The sequence below is a fragment of the Rattus norvegicus genome, chromosome 2, assembly GCF_021556685.1.
Source record: "Rattus norvegicus strain SHRSP/BbbUtx chromosome 2, alternate assembly SHRSP_T2T, whole genome shotgun sequence".
Lineage (NCBI taxonomy): Eukaryota > Metazoa > Chordata > Mammalia > Rodentia > Muridae > Rattus > Rattus norvegicus.
In genome coordinates, this window is record NC_141535.1 from 179,956,911 (window position 1) to 179,979,199 (window position 22,289).

Below are 22,289 nucleotides of genomic sequence, written 5' to 3' on the forward strand. Positions count from 1 at the left end.
CCGTGCAGTCTAATTTTGTGAGTTCTTTGTATATTTTGGATATAAGCCCTCTATCAGTTGTAGGATTGGTAAAGATCTTTTCCCAATCTGTTGGTTGCCATTTTGTCCTAACAACAGTGTCCTTTGCCTTACAGAAGCTTTGCAGTTTTATGAGGTCCCATTTGTCGACTCTTGTTCTTAGAGCATAAGCCATTGGTGTTTTGTTCAGGAAATTTTCTCCAGTGCCCATGTGTTCGAGATGCTTCCCCATTTTTTCTTCTGCTAGTTTGAGTGTATCTGGTTTGATGTGGAGGTCCTTGATCCATGTGGACTTAAGCTTTGTACAGGGTGATAAGCATGGATCAATCTGCATTCTTCTACACGCTGACCTCCAGTTGAACCAGCACCATTTGCTGAAAATGCTATCTTTTTTCCATTGGATGGTTTTGGTTCCTTTGTCAAAAATCAAGTGACCATAGGTGTGTGGGTTCCTTTCTGGGTTTTCAATTCTATTCCACTGGTCTATCTGTCTGTCTCTGTACCAATACCAGGCACTTTTTATCACTATTGCTCTGTAATACTGCTTGAGTTCAGGGATAGTGATTCCCAGAAAGTCCTTTTATTGTTGAGGATAGTTTTAGCTATCCTGGGTTTTTTGTTATTCCAGATGAATTTGCAAATTGTTCTAACTCTTTGATGAATTGACTTGGTATTTTGATGGGGATTGCATTGAATATGTAGATCACTTTTGGTAAAATGGCCATTTTTACTATGTTAATCATGCCAATCCATGAGCAAGGGAGCTCTTTCCATATTCTGAGATTTTCAATTTCTTTCTTCAGAGGCTTGAAGTTCTTATCCTACAGATCTTTCACTTGCTTGGTTAAGGTCACACTGAGGTATTTTATATTATTTGGGACTATTATGAAGGGTGTCATTTCCCTAATTTCTTTCTCGGCTTTTTTCTCTTTTCTGTTGATGAAGGCTACTGATGTATTTGAGTTAATTTTATACCCAGCCACTTTGCTGAAGTTGTTTATCAGGTTTAGTAGTTCTCTGGTGGATCTTTTGGGATCACTTAAATATACTATCTTATCATCTGCAAATAGTGATATTTTGACTTCTTCTTTTCCAATCTATATCCTTTTGATCTCCATTTGTTATCTGATTGCTCTAACTAGAACTTCAAGAACTATATTGAATAAGCCTTGTCTAGTCCCTGATTTTAGTGGGACTGCTTCAAGTTTCTCTCCATTTAGTTTAATATTAGCTTCTGGTTTGCTGTATATGGCTTTTACTATGTTTAGGTATGGGCCTTGAATTCCTATTCTTTCCAGGACTTTTATCATGAAGGAGAGTTGAATCTTGTTAAATGCTTTCTCAGCATCTAATGAAATGATCATGTGTATTTTATCTTTCAGTTTGTTATATAGTGGATTACATTGATGGTTTTCCGTGTATTAAATCATCCCTGCATGTCTGGGATGAAGCCTACTTGATCATGATGGATGATTGTTTTGATGTGCTCTTGGATTTGGTTTGCAAGAATTGGGTATTTTTGGATTGATATTCATAAGAGAAATTGGTCTGAAGTTCTCTTTCTTTGTTGGGTCTTTGTAATGTTTAGGTATAAGAGTAATTGTGGCTTCATAGAAGGAAGTCGGTAGTGCTCCTTCTGTTTCAATTTTGTGGAATAATTTGGGTAGTATTGGTATGAGGTCTTCTATGAAGGTCTGATAGAATTCTGCACTAAACCCATCTGGACCTGGGCTCTTTTTGGTTGGGAGACCTTTAATGACTGCTTCTATTTCTTTAGGAGTTATGGGGTTGTTAAATGGTTTATCTGTTCCTGATTTAACTTTGGTAACTGGTATCTGTCTAGGAAATTGTCCATTTCCTGTAGATTTTCAAGTTTTGTTGAATATAGGCTTTTTGTAGTAGAATCTGATGATTTTTTGAATTTCCTCTGATTCTGTAGTTATGTCTCCTTTTTCTGATTTTCTTAATTTGGACACATTCTCTGTGTTCTCTTGTTAGTCTGGCTAAGGGTTTATCTTTTGTTGATTTTCTCAAAGAACCAGGTTTTGGTTCTGTTGATTTAATGATATCTGTTCTAACAAGTCTGAGATAGAATCTCAAATTTATCTACTAACTTTTTTTTATTTGTTTATCTACATTTCACATGTTATCCACTTCCTGATTTCCCCTCTGAAAACTCCCCATTTCATGCACTCCCCAGCCTCTGCCTCCATGATGGTGCTCTCGCACCCATCCAATCCCTCCTGCCCCACTGACTTAGTATTCTCCTATGCTGGGGCATCAAACCTTCACAGGACTATGGGCTTCCCCTTCCATTGATACCAGACAAAGATATCCTCTGCTACATATGTAGCTGGAGCCATGGGTCCCTTCAGGTGTACTCTTTAGTTTGTGGTTTAGTCCCTGGGAGCTCTAGGGGTTCTAGTTGGTTGATATTGTTGTTCCTCCTATGGGGTTGCAAATCCCTTCAGCTCCTCAATCCTTCCCCTAACTCCTCTATTGGGTTCCCCATGTTTGTTCCAATGGTTGGCTGCAACCTCAAATTTAGATTTGCATTTTCTCTATGGGTAATGTTGTTGAACACTGTTAGAAATACTTATCATACATCAATATTTATTCCTTTGGAAATTCTCATCTTATATTTGTAGGTATTTTTAATCATTGTAGGTATTATTGTAGGTGTTTTGTTGATATTTGATTAATTTTATTTATTATATATTTATTAAGTTTTTTGAGACAGAATTCCTCTATATAATCTGTGTAGTACCTACTGTCCTTGAACTTGCTCTGTAGATCAGGATGGCCTTGAACTTAGAGAGCCTCCTGCCTATGTCTCCCAAGTATTGGCATTAAAGGTTTTCACTACCACAGCTTGGTTTTAATGTTATTTCTTATATTATAGTTTGATTTTTAAATTATGGTTTTAATTGAAACAAAATTACATAATTTAATCACTATCTTTATTCCAACCCAGTCTCTTTTGGCTAAGTTCCTTGTACTATATTGCATCTGCTTTCCCTAACCCCTGAAAGTTGCCAGCCTCCTTTTAGTAACTAGTATCTGTCTAGGAAATTGTCCATTTCCTGCAGATTTTCAAGTTTTATTTAATATAGGCTTTTGTAGTAGGATCTGATGATTTTTTGAATTTCCTCTGATTCTGTAATTATGTCTCCCTTTTCATTTCTGATTTTGTTAATTTGGACACACTCTTGTTAGTCTGGTTTGTCTATCTGTGAGATCAACTACTTAGAGATGTAATATGAGTGAAATCACACAGTATTTGTTTTCCTCTTTTTGACTAACCAGTTTACAGAACATAGTTCTATCAATAGTTATTACAGCTTAGACTCTGTCTTTTACATGCTCATATAGTGTTATGTGGTGTACATTCTCATCATATTTTTTACCTGTAATCTGTAGACATATTTGGGATGGATTGTATTTAGGACAGAAACTAGAAGCCAGAAGGAACTTTTAGAAAATGGTTGTGTATATTTCTTATTCTTTTAGTAATATACTTAAAAATAAAGTATTTATCAGGCTGGAACACAGTTAATAATAACTTGAAAATTTTGATGATAGTGTATAAAAATTCAGACATTTTAAACAGTGTCTTTAGAAACATATATATTTATTTGATTTTGGTTCAAAATTTTGTATAATTAAAAATGGCCTTTTCAAATACTATCTAATGAATTTAAAATCACAAAACAATAATGTTTTATTTTGTCAGTATTTATTTGACAGTAATTAAAGTAAACCTTAGAAAAACAGGAGTGATACATATAGCTAAATGGGATGGAGGTTAAATTGTAAGACTCATGGTCTTTCTGTGTATGTGTCTCTGTTTCTTGTTGTCTGTCTCAGATCCTGCCCCCTTGCCACCATCTCTCTCTGTTTGTGTGCATGTGTGCTGTGCCGGCGTGCTTGCATGTGTGTGTGTGTGTGTGTGTGTGTGTGTGTGTGTGTGTGTGTGCATGTGTTAACCACCTAAATTTCTGCTACTGTCATGACAAGCAGTCTTGTGATTAGCTTCAAATGTGAGTTCAAATATATATCTGAAATATGTCATTTGACATGCAGTCCTGAAGAATGTCATGATAAGACCAAAAACAATTAGTATCCACTAAAAAAGGCATATACTATTTTCCAATATTCAGAAAAAAAAAGAATATTGTCAGGAAGGAGACATGAATTGACTCTAGGCACAGGGTTGTCATACATGAAGCTAAAACCACAAAATTTTTTTAATACTTTCTTTCAGTCTATAGGCAAATTATATTTAAAAAAAGAAGAAGTGTGCAAAGGCAACAGAGACTATTAATAAGCTAAAGTAGAACAAATAAAATACATAATTTAGGACATATGAGAGTTGTAACAGAGGAAAAATTAACACTGGCTACAATCACAACAGAGCACATAGGCAACCAGTTAGATCTTACTGAAACTTAAAACAGGGAAGGACTCAATGAGTCACAGCTCCCAACAGTGATGGTGTCCAGGAACAGGATGTTTCCCATTTTGTAGAGTCCCAGTCAAGCCAGTCATGAGTGCATTTGCATTTTGGTTTGGAAATTTTGGGACCTGCCCACTCTCAGTCATCTCTGCCGCCACTGGGATAACCAGCCAGTTCTATAAATTGGTCCTTGACTGTATGACTGCAGACTCCTGATAGTCACATCCTAGACTACTTTGGAGAACCTGGTGAGTATCTTTTCTTGAGTTGGTCTGTCATTTTGTTCTTTTTATGTGCTGTAGTCAATTTTAACAGAGTAAATGTCTTGAGTTCAGTTTTGGTTATGGGATGAATGGGACCTACCTAGCAGTAAGAAAATTCACAGTGGATACAACAGTCAAGGGTGATACATGGCTTTCCTTTACATATAATAACTTGTAGAACGCAGAATATATCCCTTTTATGTACATCATTTGGTGTTCTTTGAAAGGCTATATACCTAAGTAGGTATTACAACCTAAGACTTTCCTCAGCTGTCCTTTACTCTCCAATCCCAGACACCCTGCTGGGGTAATACATGTAATGAAGAGGACAGGAAACGATGCTGTTATTTTTCAGGGCACCAGTTCTTGTGACAGCCTGTCTTAAAGGTGTTCTCTTGTGTAAACAACATTACTTGTTTCTTTGACAAAATACTTTATCTTGGGAGAAGGAATGAAACACAGGATCATTTCTCAAGGCTGCGGCAAAATAGTGCTGACAAGAAAGAGAAAAGCCAGCAATTCCTAAAATAGGAGTTGGGAAATGATGTTGATGTTCAGAGAGACAAGTTCAGTTGATAATCCATAGCTCCATTCTCTTCTCTGAATTAATCACCTCTGAACACTCTCATGTAATCTCTTTCAGATCCTGAGACTCCAGCACTATGTCTTACCAACAGCAGCAGTGCAAGCAGCCCTGCCAGCCTCCTCCTGTGTGCTCACCTCCAAAGTGCCCTGAGCCATGTCCTCCTCCAAAGTGCCCAGAGCCTTGTCCTCCTCCAAAGTGCCCAGAGCCTTGTCCTCCTCCAAAGTGCCCAGAGCCTTGTCCTCCTCCAAAGTGTCCAGAACCTTGTCCTCCTCCCTCATACCAGCAGAAATGCCCTCCTGTGCAACCTCCTCCAACCTGCCAGCAAAAGTGTCCACCAAAGAGCAAGTAAGGACTTCAGTACTCATCAGGACAAGGGGGAGGGAAGAGAATCTGTCTCACGTACTTGCAAAGGAACACCTTCTTTCTCTCCATATTCTTTCATGAATGCAGAGGAATCTTCTAAACTTTTCCCTCTCCATGTGCCTGTGATGAACCCTTACACAGAAGATTTCCTGCTTTTGGTATCAAGAACCTGCTGAAAATGATCTTTCCTAAGTGATTAAGTGTTCCAGATACTCAGTGGGAAATATCGCTCTTATTTACCCTGTGCACTCAGAAAATGTTTCTTAAGATGTCAGTCACCTTAATTGTAGTGCTGCCACTGTGATTCCTGAATAAAGCACAATCTGTTGAATGGTATTAATGGATCCTTTTTTTCTTTTTTCTTTTTTCTTTTCTTTTTCATTAGATAGGTTTTATTTTTACTTCAAATGTTATCACCTTTCCAGGTTTCCTAGTCATGAGTCCCCCTATTCCATCCCCCTCCCCTACTTCTGTAAGGGTGTTCACCCTCCACACACATCCCCATTCCATTCGCACCCTCCTAACATTGCCCTGCAATTTGAGGCCCCACCTTGGCAGGACCAAGGGCTTCTCCTCCCATTGGTACCCAAGAAGGCCCTCCTCTGTTACATATGCCGCTAGAGCCATGGGTCTGTCCATGTGTAGGCTTTGGGTAGTGGTTCAGTCCTTTGGAGCTCTGGTTGTTTGGTATTGTTCTTATGGGATTTCAAGTCCCTTTGGCTCCTTCAATCCCTTCTCTATTTCTTCCAACAGGGATATATATCTATATCTATATATCTATATCTATATCTATATCTATATATCTATATCATATATATATGTATATATATATATATATATATATATATATCTGTGTCACCATGTAAAGCAGGCTCTCATTGTCCATTCCTTTAGTCTCTACTCCAAACTTTGTCTCCATATCTCCTTCTATGAATATTTTTGTTTCCCCTTTTAAGAAGGACTGAAGCATCTGCACTTTGGTCACCCTTTTTCTAGAGCTTCAGGTGGTCTCTGGATTGTATCATGGGTAATTTGAGTTTTAGGGCTAATATTCACTTATCAGTGAGTGCATACCATGTCGGTTATTTTGTGATTAGGTTTTACTCAAGATGATATTTTCTAGTTTCATATATTTGCTTATGATTTTAATGAAGTTATTGTTTTTAATATCTCAGTAGTATTCCATTGAGTAAATGTACCTCATTTTCTGTATCCATTCCTCTGTTGAAGGACGTATGGGTTCTTCCAGCTTCTGTCTATTATAAATAAGGCTGCTATGAACATAGTGGAGCATGTATCTGTGTTGTATGTTGGAACATCATTTGAGTATATGCACAGTAATGGTATAGCTGGGACCTCAGGTAGTGAAATGTCCGATTTTCTGAGGAACCTCCAGACAGATTTCTAGAGTGTTTGTACCAGTTTGCAATTCCACAAACAATGGAGGAGTGATAATCATTCTCCACATCATTGCCAGCATCTGTTGTCACCTGAGTTTTTGATCTTACCCATTCTGACTAGTGTGAGGTGGGAATCTCAGGTTAGTTTTGATTTGCATTTCTCTGATGACTAAGGATGTTGAAAATTTCTTTAGGTGCTTCTCAGCCATTCAGTATTCCTCACCTGAGATTTCTTTTTTTAGCTCTTTACTCAATTTTTTTTTTAAAATCTGAGTATAAAGAAAGATCTGTTAATGATTCCAAAAGTAACTCTAAACATAATGACTTAATAAGGGACTGTTCTGTTCCTTGAGAATTTTTCTTTTTTTTTTTTTAACTTGAGTATTTCTTATATACATTTCGAGTGTTATTCCCTTTCCCGGTTTCCGGGCAAACATCCCCCTCCCCCCTCCCCTTCCTTATGGGTGTTCCCCTCCGAACCCTCCCCCCATTGCCGCCCTCCCCCCATAGACTAGTTCACTGGGGGTTCAGTCTTAGCAGGACCCAGGGCTTCCCCTTCCACTGGTGCTCTTACTAGGATATTCATTGCTACCTATGGGGTCAGAGTCCAGGGTCAGTCCATGTATAGTCTTTAGGTAGTGGCTTAGTCCCTGGAAGCTCTGGTTGCTTGGCATTGTTGTACTTTTGGGGTCTCGAGCCCCTTCAAGCTCTTCCAGTTCTTTCTCTGATTCCTTCAATAGAGGACCTATTCTCAGTTCAGTGGTTTGCTGCTGGCATTCGCCTCTGTATTTGCTGTATTCTGGCTGTGTCTCTCAGGAGCGATCTACATCCGGCTCCTGTCGGTCTGCACTTCTTTGCTTCATCCATCTTGTCTAATTGGGTGGCTGTAAATGTATGGGCCACATGTGGGGCAGGCTCTGAATGGGTGTTCCTTAAGTCTCTGTTTTAATCTTTGCCTCTCCCTTCCCTGCCAAGGGTATTCTTTTTCCTCATATAAAGGAGTGAAGCATTCACATTTTGATCATCCGTCTTGAGTTTCGTTTGTTCTAGGGATCTTGGGTAATTCAAGCATTTGGACTATTAGCCACTTATCAATGAGTGCATACCATGTATGTCTTTCTGTGATTGGGTTAGCTCACTCAGGATGATATTTTCCAGTTCCAACCATTTGCCTACGAATTTCATAAATTCGTTGTTTTTGATAGCTGAATAATATTCCATTGTGTAGATATACCACATTTTCTGTATCCATTCCTCTGTTGAAGGGCATCTGGGTTCTTTCCATTTTCTGGCTATTATAAATAAGGATGCGATGAACATAGTGGAGCACGTGTCTCTTTTATATGTTGAGGCATCTTTTGGGTATATGCCCAAGAGAGGTATAGCTGGATCCTCAGGCAGTTCAATGTCCAATTTTCTGAGGAACCTCCAGACTGATTTCCAGAATGGATTTACCAGTCTGCAATCCCACCAACAATGGAGGAGTGTTCCTCTTTCTCCACATCCTCGCCAGCATCTGCTGTCACCTGAGTTTTTGATCTTAGCCAATCGCACTGGTGTGAGGTGAAATCTCAGGGTTGTTTTGATTTGCATTTCCCTTATGACGAAAGATGTTGAACATTTCTTTAGGTGTTTCTCAGCCATTCGGCATTCCTCAGCTGTGAATTCTTTGTTTAGCTCTGAACCCCATTTTTTAATAGGGTTATTTGTTTCCCTGCGGTCTAACTTCTTGAGTTCTTTGTATATTTTGGATATAAGGCCTCTATCTGTTGTAGGATTGGTAAAGATCTTTTCCGAATCTGTTGGTTGCCGTTTTGTCCTAACCACAGTGTCCTTTGCCTTACAGAAGCTTTGCAGTTTTATGAGATCCCATTTGTCGATTCTTGATCTTAGAGCATAAGCCATTGGTGTTTTGTTCAGGAAATTTTTTCCAGTGCCCATGTGTTCCAGATGTTTCCCTAGTTTTTCTTCTATTAGTTTGAGTGTGTCTGCTTTGATGTGGAGGTCCTTGATCCACTTGGACTTAAGCTTTGTACAGGGTGATAAGCATGGATCGATCTGCATTCTTCTACATGTTGCTCTCCAGTTGAACCAGCACCATTTGCTAAAAATGCTATCTTTTTTCCATTGGATGGTTTTGGCTCCTTTGTCAAAAATCAAGTGACCATAGGTGTGTGGGTTCATTTCTGGGTCTTCAATTCTATTCCATTGGTCTATGTGTCTGTCTCTGTACCAATACCATGCAGTTTTTATCACTATTGCTCTGTAATACTGCTTGAGTTCAGGGATAGTGATTCCCCCTGAAGTCCTTTTATTGTTGAGGATAGCTTTAGCTATCCTGGGTTTTTTGTTATTCCAGATGAATTTGCAAATTGTTCTGTCTAACTCTTTGAAGAATTGGATTGGTATTTTGATGGGGATTGCATTGAATCTGTAGATTACTTTTGGTAAAATGGCCATTTTTACTATATTAATCCTGCCAATCCATGAGCATGGGAGATCTTTCCATCTTCTGAGATCTTCTTCAATTTCTTTCCTCAGTGTCTTGAAGCTCTTATTGTACAGATCTTTTACTTACTTGGTTAAAGTCACACCGAGGTACTTTATATTATTTGGGTCTATTATGAAAGGTGTCCTTTCCCTAATTTCTTTCTCGGCTTGTTTCTCTTTTGTATAGAGGAAGGCAACTGATTTATTTGAGTTAATTTTATACCCAGCCACTTTGCTGAAGTTGTTTATCAGCTTTAGTAGTTCTCTGGTGGATCTTTTGGGATCACTTAAATATACTATCATGTCATCTGCAAATAGTGATATTTTGACCTCTTCTTTTCCGATCTGTATCCCTTTGATCTCCTTTTGTTGTCTGATTGCTCTGGCTAGAACTTCAAGAACTATATTGAATAAGTAGGGAGAGAGTGGGCAGCCTTGTCTAGTCCCTGATTTTAGTGGGACTGTTTCAAGTTTCTCTCCATTTAGTTTAATGTTAGCAACTGGTTTGCTGTATATGGCTTTTACTATGTTTAGGTATGGGCCTTGAATTCCTATTCTTTCCAGGACTTTTATCATGAAGGGGTGTTGAATTTTGTGAAATGCTTTCTCAGCATCTAATGAAATGATCATGTGGTTCTGTTCTTTCAGTTTGTTTATGTAATGGATCACGTTGATGGTTTTCCGTATATTAAACCATCCCTGCATGCCTGGGATGAAGCCTACTTGATCATGGTGGATGATTGTTTTGATGTGCTCTTGAATTTGGTTTGCCAGAATTTTATTGAGTATTTTTGCGTCGATATTCATAAGGGAAATTGGTCTGAAGTTCTCTTTCTTTGTTGTGTCTTTGTGTGGTTTAGGTATAAGAGTAATTGTGGCTTCGTAGAAGGAATTCGGTAGGGCTCCATCTGTTTCAATTTTGTGGAATAGTTTAGATAATATTGGTATGAGGTCTTCTATGAAGGTTTGATAGAATTCTGCACTAAACCCGTCTGGACCTGGGCTCTTTTTGGTTGGGAGACCTTTAATGACTGCTTCCATTTCCTTAGGAGTTATGGGGTTGTTTAACTGGTTTATCTGTTCCTGATTTAACTTTGGTACTTGGTATCTGTCTAGGAAATTGTCCATTTCCTGTAGATTTTCCAGTTTTGTTGAATATAGACTTTTGTAGTAGAATCTGATGATTTTTTTAAAATTTCTTCAGATTCTGTCTTATGTCTCCCTTTTCATTTCTGATTTTGTTAATTTGGACACACTCTCTGTGTCCTCTCGTTAGTCTGGCTAAGGGTTTATCTATCTTGTTGATTTTCTCAAAGAACCAACTTTTGGTCCTGTTGATTCTTTCTATGGTCCTTTTTGTTTCTACTTGGTTGATTTCAGCTCTGAGTTTGATTATTTCCTGCCTTCTACTCCTCCTGGGTGTATTTGCTTCTTTTTGTTCTAGAGCTTTTAGGTGTGCTGTCAAGCTGCTGACATATGCTCTTTCCTGTTTCTTTCTGCAGGCACTCAGCGCTATGAGTTTTCCTCTAGCACAGCTTTCATTGTGTCCCATAAGTTTGAGTATGTTGTATCTTCATTTTCATTAAATTCTAAAAAGTTTTTAATTTCTTTCTTTATTTCTTCCTTGACCAGGTTATCATTGAGTAGAGCATTATTCAATTTCCACGTATATGTAGGCATTCTTCCCTTATTGTGATTGAAGACCAGTTTTAGGCCGTGGTGGTCCGATAGCACGCATGGGATTATTTCTATCTTTCTGTACCTGTTGAGGCCCGTTTTTTGACCAATTATATGGTCAATTTTGGAGAAAGTACCATGAGGAGCTGAGAAGAAGGTATATCCTTTTGCTTTAGGATAGAATGTTCTATAAATATCCGTTAAGTCCATTTGGCTCATGACTTCTCTTAGTCTGTCTACATCTCTGTTTAATTTCTGTTTCCATGATCTGTCCATTGATGAGAGTGGGGTGTTGAAATCTCCCACTATTATTGTGTGAGGTGCAATGTGTGTTTTGAGCTTTAGTAAGGTTTCTTTTACGTATGTAGGTGCCCTTGTATTTGGGGCATAGATATTTAGGATTGAGAGTTCATCTTGGTGGATTTTTCCTTTGATGAATATGAAGTGTCCTTCCTTATCTTTTTTGATGACTTTTAGTTGGAAATTGATTTTATTTGATATTAGAATGGCTACTCCAGCTTGCTTCTTCTGACCATTTGCTTGGAAAGTTGTTTTCCAGCCTTTCACTCTGAGGTAGTGTCTGTCTTTGTCTCTGAGGTCTGTTTCCTGTAGGCAGCAGAATGCAGGGTCCTCGTTGCGTATCCAGTTTGTTAATCTATGTCTTTTTATTGGGGAGTTGAGGCCATTGATATTGAGAGATATTAAGGAATAGTGATTATTGTTTCCCTTTATATTCATATTTGGATGTGAGGTTATGTATGTGTGCTTTCATTCTCTTTGTTTTGTTGCCAAGACGATTAGTTTCTTGCTTCTTTTAGGGTATAGCTTGCCTCCTTATGTTGGGCTTTACCATTTATTATCCTTTGTAGTGCTGGATTTGTAGAAAGATATTGTGTAAATTTGGTTTTGTCATGGAATATCTTGGTTTCTCCATCAATGTTAATTGAGAGTTTTGCTGGATACAGTAACCTGGGCTGGCATTTGTGTTCTCTTAGGGTCTGTATGACATCAGTCCAGGATCTTCTGGCCTTCCTAGTTTCTGGCGAGAAGTCTGGTGTGATTCTGATAGGTCTCCGTTTATATGTTACTTGACCTTTTTCCCTTACTGCTTTTAATATTCTTTCTTTATTTTGTGCGTTTGGTGTTTTGACAATTATGTGGCGGGAGGTGTTTCTTTTCTGGTCCAATCTATTTGGAGTTCTGTAGGCTTCTTGTATGTCTATGGGTATCTCTTTTTTTAGGTTAGGGAAGTTTTCTTCTATGATTTTGTTGAAGATATTTACTGGTCCTTTGAGCTGGGAGTCTTCACTCTCTTCTATACCTATTATCCTTAGGTTTGATCTTCTCATTGAGTCCTGGATTTCCTGTATGTTTTGGACCAGTAGCTTTTTCCGCTTTACATTATCTTTGACAGTTGAGTCAATGATTTCTATGGAATCTTCTGCTCCTGAGATTCTCTCTTCCATCTCTTGTATTCTGTTGGTGAAGCTTGTATCTACAGCTCCTTGTCTCTTCTTTTGGTTTTCTATATCCAGGGTTGTTTCCATGTGTTCTTTCTTGATTTCTTCTATTTCCATTTTTAATTCCTTCAACTGTTCAAGTCTAGGACACATGACCAGCTGGAGCTGTTTAACAGGAAGGGAATTCATTAGAATTTTGTGATTTTTTCCTGTTATCCTGTTTGCTTGTTTACTATGGTTACACATTTGTATTTTTTTTCCTTTTAAAATGAAATTTCTGTGTTTGCCAACATGTGTGTCTCTATATTTCTGAGTGTTTCCCGTAGTTCTTCATTGGTTCTTGAGTTTTTACTTGTGACAATGACAACCAGGGAGACAGACTGAAACCAGAGACACTCAGGCACAGCACTGTTCTCAGTAGTAAGCAGTGTTTACAGTTTTGGGTTGGCCCCGACATGTGAAGGCCATTTATGATATCTTTATGCATATATTTCCATTCATTCATTTTTATGGATCCTATGTCATACATATATGTTCAAGTGCTGAATTGCTTCCCCTACTTAGTAGAATAGAGAGTATTTTCTGAAACCGTAAAAGGTGGACTGCAGAGAAGTATGCCAATCCATCTGGAATGATATAAGCACCTGTGTTCCTAGTTTATAATAAATGAAATTTAGTAAATTTTATATAAATATAAATCAATATGATTTCTTTAGTTTTTATTAAATCATTTTAATGACATTTGTACCATTACTCACTTCTGTTTTGTATTGAACTCTCTACCACTTTTTCCACAGGAATTACCTCCTCTTTATTCTATTACGTGTACATGTATGCGTTTGTGTATGTTTTAATGCACATGAATACAATGTTTAGGATGTCAGAAGGTGGTACCAGGTTCTATGGGGGTGGAAGTATAGGGATTTGTGATCTGATAGACATTCATGTTGGCAAGAGAATTGGGTCCCTTGAGAGAAGTTAAATGTTCTTAACCCTTGAACCATCTCTCTTGCCACTTCTCTTTCTCTCTCTCTCTCTCTCTCTCTCTCTCTCTCTCTCTCTCTCTCTCTCTCTCTCCTTTTCCTATTTTTTCTGCTTTTCTTTTTCTGTCTTTTTTTCTTCCTTTATTTCTTACTTCTTTTTGTCTGTCTTCCTGTCTTTCATATTTTTCTTTCTTTTTCTTTCTCTTTCTCCACACCACCCCTCTCTTTATTTTTTGGCTCCTCTCCTTTAGTTTGAGTTACCTGTGAATTTTCGATATTAGTCCTGCATGGGATGTTGTAGGTATTTGTCAAGGGGGGGGATACATATAATACAGCACAACACTTTAGAACTCAAGGAAACTATCCACTGGTTAGCACAACCATGATGGATATACCTAGGAGAAGGGGAGACCTGAAGACTAAGTGTCCTAAGGACTACATTCGTTGTAGAGTTTTCCTCTGATTGTTGCTCTCAAGGCCACCATACTCCTCCTAATCAATGAGTTATATGAATACTTTAGGAGGTTTTTAGTCCCTCAGTGTGCAGTGTGATTGATACAATATTAGTGATGGATCTTTTTCAAGCAGTGATACTGGAGCAGATTTATGAATTAACTACCACCCTTAGAATGTAGAAGGGTGAAGAAAATTATCACAGGTGGCAAAGGGAGGGACGGGGAGGAAAAAAGGCCAAGATCATGTATAGAAGGAGATAGGAGAGAGAAGTACAGAGGGTCAGGAAATTTAATGAATGTATGTAACAGTGGGGGTTGGGGAACTGGGGGAAGGCATGAGAAAGACACAGATGCCAGAAAGTCAAGAGAGTCCCAGGACCTAAGAGGGATGGTATTAGGTGAAATACCTAAGAAAGGGGAGAGAGAACTTGTAGCGACCAAATCCATAAGTTAGGTACAGCCCCCAGTTGAGGAACAGGGCCACCCACACATCTTAAAAATATTAGCACAAAATTGTTCCTGTTTAAAGGAAATGCACAGAGTGAAGCAGAGACTGAAGGAAAGACTATCTAGAGGCTACACCACCAAGGGATCCATCTCATCTGCAGATACCAAAACCATTCAAGACTCTTAATGCCAAAATTGTTTGCCGAGAGGATCCTGGTATGGCTGTCCTCTGAGAGGCTCTTCCAGAGCCTGACCAATACAAATATGAATGTTGCAGCAAACCACTGGACTAAATATTGGACGACAATGGAGGAGTTATGGGAAAGACTGAAAAAGCTGAAAGGATTTACAACCTTATAGAAAGAGCCCCATTATCAATGGACCATGTGCCCCAGAGCTCACATGAACTAAATCACCAACCAAAGAGTACACATGGACAGACTCATGGCTCCAGCTCCTTAAGTAACAGAGGTTTCCCTTATTCAGTATCAATGGGAGGGGAGGCCCTTCATCCTGTGGATACTCAATGATCCAAGGTAGAGGCAGGCTAGGGGAGAGAGGCAGGAGTGGGTAGGTGAATGGTTGAGATCTCTTATAGAAGCAGGGAAGAAGGGGAGAAGGAGAATGTGATAGGGGTTTGTGGAGGGGAAACCAGGTAGGCAGATAACATTTGAAATGCAAACAAATAAAATAACCAATAAAAAAGAGAAAGAATTTACATATGTGGATTTTTAGCAAAAGTTGGTTAAGATGTTTTTCTTAATGACTTTGACATAGAAAATACTGGAGAACCATTTAATGTTCAAAAAGCAAACTCCTAATAATTGAAGGAGATTTCTTAGGTCATGGAACAAGAACAATGGCAGCCCAACAAATACTAGTTGATATGTGTTTTGTTTAGGCTGAGCTGGTGATCCAGGTGATGAATAAATTCTTGTACCAATTTTTGCTGTCAGCTTTCGGGTAGTATTTACTAAAAAGTTGTTTTTGAGTCAGTGTGGCTTTGAAGATTTAATGTAGAAGATAGTGTTGGCTTTTTATATATAAATGTTTACATTTTTGATGCTTTGAAGGGTTTTTATGATTTCGCTTTAAGACTAAAAATAAGATGAATGGTTTCTTCTTTGTAACTGAAATTTCAACCTGTCAGTAAGAAAGAGTGGCTGTGAAAAAATATTCTAGCTTATGTTTTTTTAATTTATAGTAAGTTGCTTAGGTATGGTTATAAGTGTACTCTTGGAACTAATGTGTCTTTTACTGTATTACATAAAATGTTCAATCATGTAATGTTATTAGGGAAAATGGTACTTTTTAACTCATGGTAATTATTCATATAAATAAAAATAGAATATAATCATATTGAAATTTTTATGTTGCTTGAAAGATTTCTTGGGATACATAAACTTGAAGAAGAAATAAAGTTTTTTGAGCTTGTGGAACCAAACTACATACATGGGATGTGTGTGTGTGTGTGTGTGTGTGTGTGTGTGTGTGTGTGTGTGTTCTGTGTGTGCCTATATTCCCTTTCCCTTTTCTCTGTCCTGAGAGAGTTTACCACAGGGAAACAATGCATTAAAGTTTATTCCTTCAGAAAGAAGTCTACCCAGTGAATAATTGCCTACTCCATACCTCCTGAAATTAACCTGACCTATTGAAACTGTCTTAAACAGGCATTTATATTTAAAAACTTGTTATAACACATGTCCCCAAAGCTGTTGCCAGTAAGTTGGATTTGTTCTTGTACCTGGGATGACTTTTCTGTCCTCAGTGAGAGAGGAAGTGCCTAGCCTCACAGACTTGAAGTGCCAGGATGTGGGTGGGGGATAACCAATTGAGCCCCTCCCTTCCAGGGAAAATTGGAGGTTGTTGGGGTAAGGATTGTCTGAGGGAGTGGTCACAAGGAAGGCAGTGAGTAGGATGTAAAGTGAAAAAATAAAATAAATAAAATTCAAAATAAAATAAAATGGAAAGCCTGTTTTTCTTTTTCTTTTTTTTTTTTTTACTTTTTTTTTTTTTTTATTAACTTGAGTATTTCTTATATACATTTCGAGTGTTATTCCCTTTCCCGGTTTCCGGGCAAACATCCCCCTCCCCCCTCCCCTTCCTTATGGGTGTTCCCCTCCCAACCCTTCCCCCATTGCCGCCCTCCCCCCCTAGACTAGTTCACTGTGGGTTCAGTCTTAGCAGGACCCAGGGCTTCCCCTTCCACTGGTGCTCTTACTAGGATATTCATTGCTACCTATAGGGTCAGAGTCCAGGGTCAGTCCATGTATAGTCTTTAGGTAGTGGCTTAGTCCCTGGAAGCTCTGGTTGCTTGGCATTGTTGTACAATGTGCTACCCATTCATATATTTCTATAATTAGTTTCTATTCTTGGTCATGATTTGTGCACAATTTCAGTATCTGATTTATTGGAAGCCATGACATCAAAGTTATATTAGCTTCATTTAAGGAGAAGCACTTTCAAGTGCTATTCAGAAAAATATTGTACAATATACAAATATTACATTCTTAAATAAAAATGTAAATTTCCTAGTTAAATTAAATTTAAAAATAACTTGATATAAATGCTTTTGCTGTACATCCAGTGTCCTAATAGGTTCAAGTCTAGAGATTTAAAGCTTTAAACATTGCTTTGGTTTTCTAATAATTCAAAAGGAAATTGTTCAATCTCCGTGTATTTCTACAACTTTGAAGTATACTTCTTCCTGTTTCTATTTTTCCGCAGGGCAGTATCAGTTTTTCATTTTGTTATGATTACCTTCTGTCATAAACCTTGGTGTATCACAGAGGACTTATCTCCATATAAGACAGTGCATTTCACAATGTCATGTAGTTCAGCCTGTAGGGTTTGGCTTGAGGATGAGATATATTTCACATTTTGAATATGAAGAATTTTTTGTTGGAGCTTTTTTGTGTGTTTTTGGGAAGATTATCTGTGGCTGGCAGTGGTATACATATGAGGGTTATTCCTTTTTCTCCCTGATGAATATCTCTATTCGTGTCTATCAGTGATTAATTATTAAAATTTTGCGAACTTGGCTTATATATATAAAGCTGCAGTTTCTCAGTTGATTGTTTCCTTTTTTCCATGTAGTGGTACTTTTTCATTCCTCTGCTTGGCTTTAAAGTTTCTGTTGCAGATGATGAACACCAATTCATGGAAGCCTAATCATTCTACTTTTTTGGAGAATGACTTTTTTCACATGTTCACTTCTATCTTTGTACAGCATTGTGTTAATGGTCTTTAGAAAGTAACACAACAAAAACCTGAAGGCTTTTTTTAATTGGATATTTCCATTTTATTTTTAATGGAGTTTCATTATAGTGCACGCAGTGAGTGGTACCATGACTCAAGCAAACATTGCTGACAGTTCAAACCAAGGTCCGTATATTCCACACTTACAATGTTTACCATTGATTATGGTGAAAACAATCCTGTGATGTAGAATTTGACAATACAAAAAGGTTCACTGAACTTATGTTTGCATTGATTGTAGCTTAGATAATTTTTGAAAACTTTTCATATTCTTCTGTCACCTACACTGAACTCATGGAAACCAATGTCATCCTGTAAGACTCTGTGATTTGAAATTTGAGAGAAATCACACAGTATTTGTTTTCCACTTCTTGAGTAACTTCAGTTAACATGCCTGAGTTTTGTTCATAGTTATTGCATACTATGCTTTTTCTTTTACATGCCCATTCGATATTATTTTCATTATATGTATATATATATATGATGTTTGTTTTTTGTCTATGTCATCTGTCACTAGGATATGGATTGTATTTAGGACAGAAACTAAAGCCAGAAGAAACATTTAGAAAATTAACGTGTACAATTCCTATTCTTTTAGCAATATATTATACATTAAAATATGCACGTTGCTGAAATAAGTTCAATTAATATTGGAAACCGTTGATGGTAATGTATAAAAATTCATACATTTCAACAATGTCTTCAAAAACATATATGTTTATCTAATATTGATTCAATAATTTGTATAATCAAAAATGGCTTTTTCTAATAGAATTAAATAAATGAATTAAAATTACTAAAAATAACATTTTAATTAATTTTGTCAGATTTAATATGACCGTAATTTAAGTAAAGGGATAGGAAATTAGAAAGTCGTACTTGTAACTACATGGGAGGGAGGTTAAAGTGTAAGACTTATGGTCTTTCTGTGTATGTGTTTCCGTTTCTCTGTTTGAGTCTTTGTGTGCCTCAGCTCCTGTCTGCCCCGTACCCCATATGTTTGTTATGTCTTACCAACAGTGTCAGTGTAAGCAGCCTTGCTAGTCTCCTGCTGTGTGCCCACCTCCGATGTACCCCAAGCGTTGTCCTCCTCCAAAGTGCCCTGAACACCTAAGAAAGAACATGGAACTTTAGTTTTGGTACAGTCTTGTGTTCATATTTAGAAGGGAGTTCAAATATATACCCCAAAAGTGTCCTTTGACATGCTGTCCCAAAAAACATCAAGACCCAAGACCAGGTAGGGGTATATCATTCAAAATGCAAATAAATAAAGTAACCAATAAAAAAAGAGAAAGAATTTAAAGATGTAGATTTTAAGCAAAAGTTGGTTAAGATATTTTTCTTAGTGACTTTGACATAAAAAATATTGGAGAACAATTTAATGTTCAAAATACACACTCTTGACAATTGAAAAAGGAGTTTTTCAGGTAATGGAACAAGAACAATGGCAGCCCAACAACTACTAGTTGATGTATGTTTTTTGCTAAGGCTGGGCTGGTAATCAGGTGATGACAAAAATCTTGTACTAAGTTTTGCTTCAGCTTTCTGATATGATGTACTAAAAGGTTGTTTGTGATTTGGTGTGGTCTTTGAAGATTTAAAGTAGAAGATGCTGATGGTTTTTACATATAAAAGTTTATACTTGTGACTCTGAAGGGTTTTTATGGCATTGCTTTAAGACTAATAATAAAATGAATGATTCTTCCTTGGTGACTATAAAGTTCAGACTGTCAGTAAGAGAGTCTGACTGTGAAAAAAATATATTGCTAGCTTATATTTGTTAATTTATAATAATTTGCTTAGTTATGGTTATAAATAGGTTCTTGGAAATAATGTGTCTTTAACTTGTATTACATAAAATGTTCAATCATGTAATGGCATTGGGGAAATGGAAATTTTATTTCATGGTAATTATTTACATAAATAAGAGTAGAATATAATCACATTGGCATATTTATATTGCTTGAAAGATTTCATTGTGATATATAAACTATTGAAGAAGGAAAATGTTTTTGGAGCTTGTGGAACCTTGCTTCACACATGGTGTGTGGTGTGTGTGTGTGTGTGTGTGTGTGTGTGTGTGTGTATGTGTGTGTGTGTGTTTTCAGTGTTTGTATATTTCCTTTTCCTTTTCTCTGTCCCTAGAGAGTTTATCTCTGTGAAACAAAGAATTAAATTTTATTCCTTCAGAAAAATTTTGTTGTGCAAATAATTGCCTATTTCATACCCTCCTTAAATTAACCTGACCTGTTGAAACTGTCTTCAATAGGCATTTATATTTTAAAAAATGTATAACACGTGTCCCCAAAGTTGTTGCCTCTAGGTGGGATTTGTTCTTCTACCTGAGATGCCTTTTCTATCCTCAGTCATAAAGGAAGTGGCGAGCCTCACAAACTTGAAGTGCCAGGGTTGGTGTGGAAGATAAGCAGAGGAGCCCCTCCCTTCCAGGGAATAGTGGAGATTATTGGGGTAAGGATTGTGGGAGTAAAGTGGTCAGGAGGGAGGCAATGACAATGAGCAGGTTGTAAAGGGAAAAAATAAAATAAAATATAGTAATATAAAATAGAAGATAGAAAAGTAGTGTTCCATCACGATGTGCTATCCAGTCATATATTTCTATAATTAGTTTCTATTCTTGATCAAGATTTGTGCACAATTTCAGTATTTTATTTATGGGAGGCAGTGGCATCGAAGTTATGTTAGCTTCATGAAGAGAGAAGAACTTTCATATGCTATGGTGGAAAATATTGTATAATATAGAAATATTTCATAATTAAATAAAATGTAAATTTCCAGTTAAATTAAATTTAAAAATACCTTGATACAACTGCCTTTTCTGTATATCCACCGTTCTAATAGCTTCAAGCCTAGAGACTTAAAGCTTTAAACATTACTTTGATTTTCTAATAATTTAAAAGAAAATTGTTCATTCTCCATGAATTTGTACTTCTTCCTGTTTCTATTTTTCCATTATTTGATCAAACAGAGGGAAGTATCGCTTTTTAAGTTTGTTAAGATTACTTTCTGTGTAAACTTTGATGTATCACAGAGAAATTATTTCCAGATAAGACTGTGCATTTTACCATGTTGTATAGCTCAGCCTGTAGTATTTTTTATGAGAATGAGATATATTTTATATTTTAAATCTAAAGAATATTTGTTTTAGCTTTTTTGTTCATCTGTAGAGAAGATTATCTATGGCTGATAGAGGCATAAATAGGAGAATTATACTTTTTTCCTTGATGAATATCTCCCTTCCTGTCTACCAGTGATTAATTAATAAAATTTTGCAAACTTGACTTGTATATGTAAAGCTGCAGTTTCTCATTTGATTGTTTCCTTTTTTGACATGTAGTGGTACTCTTCATTCCTCTGCTTGGCTTTTAGATTCTGTTGCAGATGATGGTCACTAATTCAGGGAAGCCTAATGATTCTATTTTCTTGGAGTATCATTTTTTTTCACGTGTTCACTTCAATCTGTGTACAGCATTCTGTTAATGGTTTTTTTGAAATATCAAAATAAACACCTGAAGTCTTTTAATTGGATATTTCCTTTCCATTTTTAATGTAATTTCATCATAGTGCATGTAATGAGTGGTATCATGATTAAATCAAACATTGCTGACAGCTCCAAACTAGGACAGTGTATTCCACAATTTCAAAGTTTATCATCGAATATGGTGAAAACAATCATATAGTGTAGAAATTTGACAATACAAAAAACTTTACTGAACTTACGTTTACATTCATTGTAGCTTAGATAACTTTCAGAAGACTTTTCATATTCTTCTCTTACCTATACTGTTCTCATGGAAACCAAAATCATCCTATAAGACAGTGTGATCTGAAATTTAAGAGAAATTGCAGAGTATTTGTTTTCCTCTACCTGAGTAACTTCAATTAATATGCCTGGATTTTGTCCATAATTATTATAGATTATACTCATTCTTTTACATGCCAATACAGTATTATGTGGTATGAATTTTCATCATATTTATATATATGATATATTTTCATCAATTTACATATGTATATATAATATATATACAAATGTTTGTTATTTTTATGTAGGTCATTTTTCACTTGGACATGGACTGTATTTAGGACAGAAAATTGACATGAGAATAAATATTTAGAAAATTATTGTGTACATTTCCTATTCTTTTCACAATAACTATACAATAAAATATGCAGGATGCTATAATAAATTCAATTAGCACTGGAAAATTTTGATGATATTATATAAAAATTCATACATTTCAACAATGTCTTCAAAACCACGTATGGTTATCTAATATCGATTCAATAATTTATATAATAAGAAATGGCTTTTTCTAACAGTATTCAATAAATGAATTAAAATTACAGAAAAATAACATGTTAATTCATTTTGTCAGTTTTAAAAAGACAGTAATTTTGGTAAAGCCATAGAA

General features: G+C 36.6%; 1 long non-coding RNA gene across 1 annotated transcript; it reads left to right on the forward strand.

The window, feature by feature from the left end:
• Positions 1 to 4,663: 4,663 nt before the first annotated feature.
• On the forward strand, positions 4,664 to 6,022 carry Sprr2a (small proline rich protein 2A). The gene is made up of 2 exons (XR_015678143.1): positions 4,664 to 4,722; positions 5,381 to 6,022. It is a non-coding gene; the product is annotated as a small proline rich protein 2A (long non-coding RNA).
• The last annotated feature ends 16,267 nt before the right edge of the window (positions 6,023 to 22,289 follow it).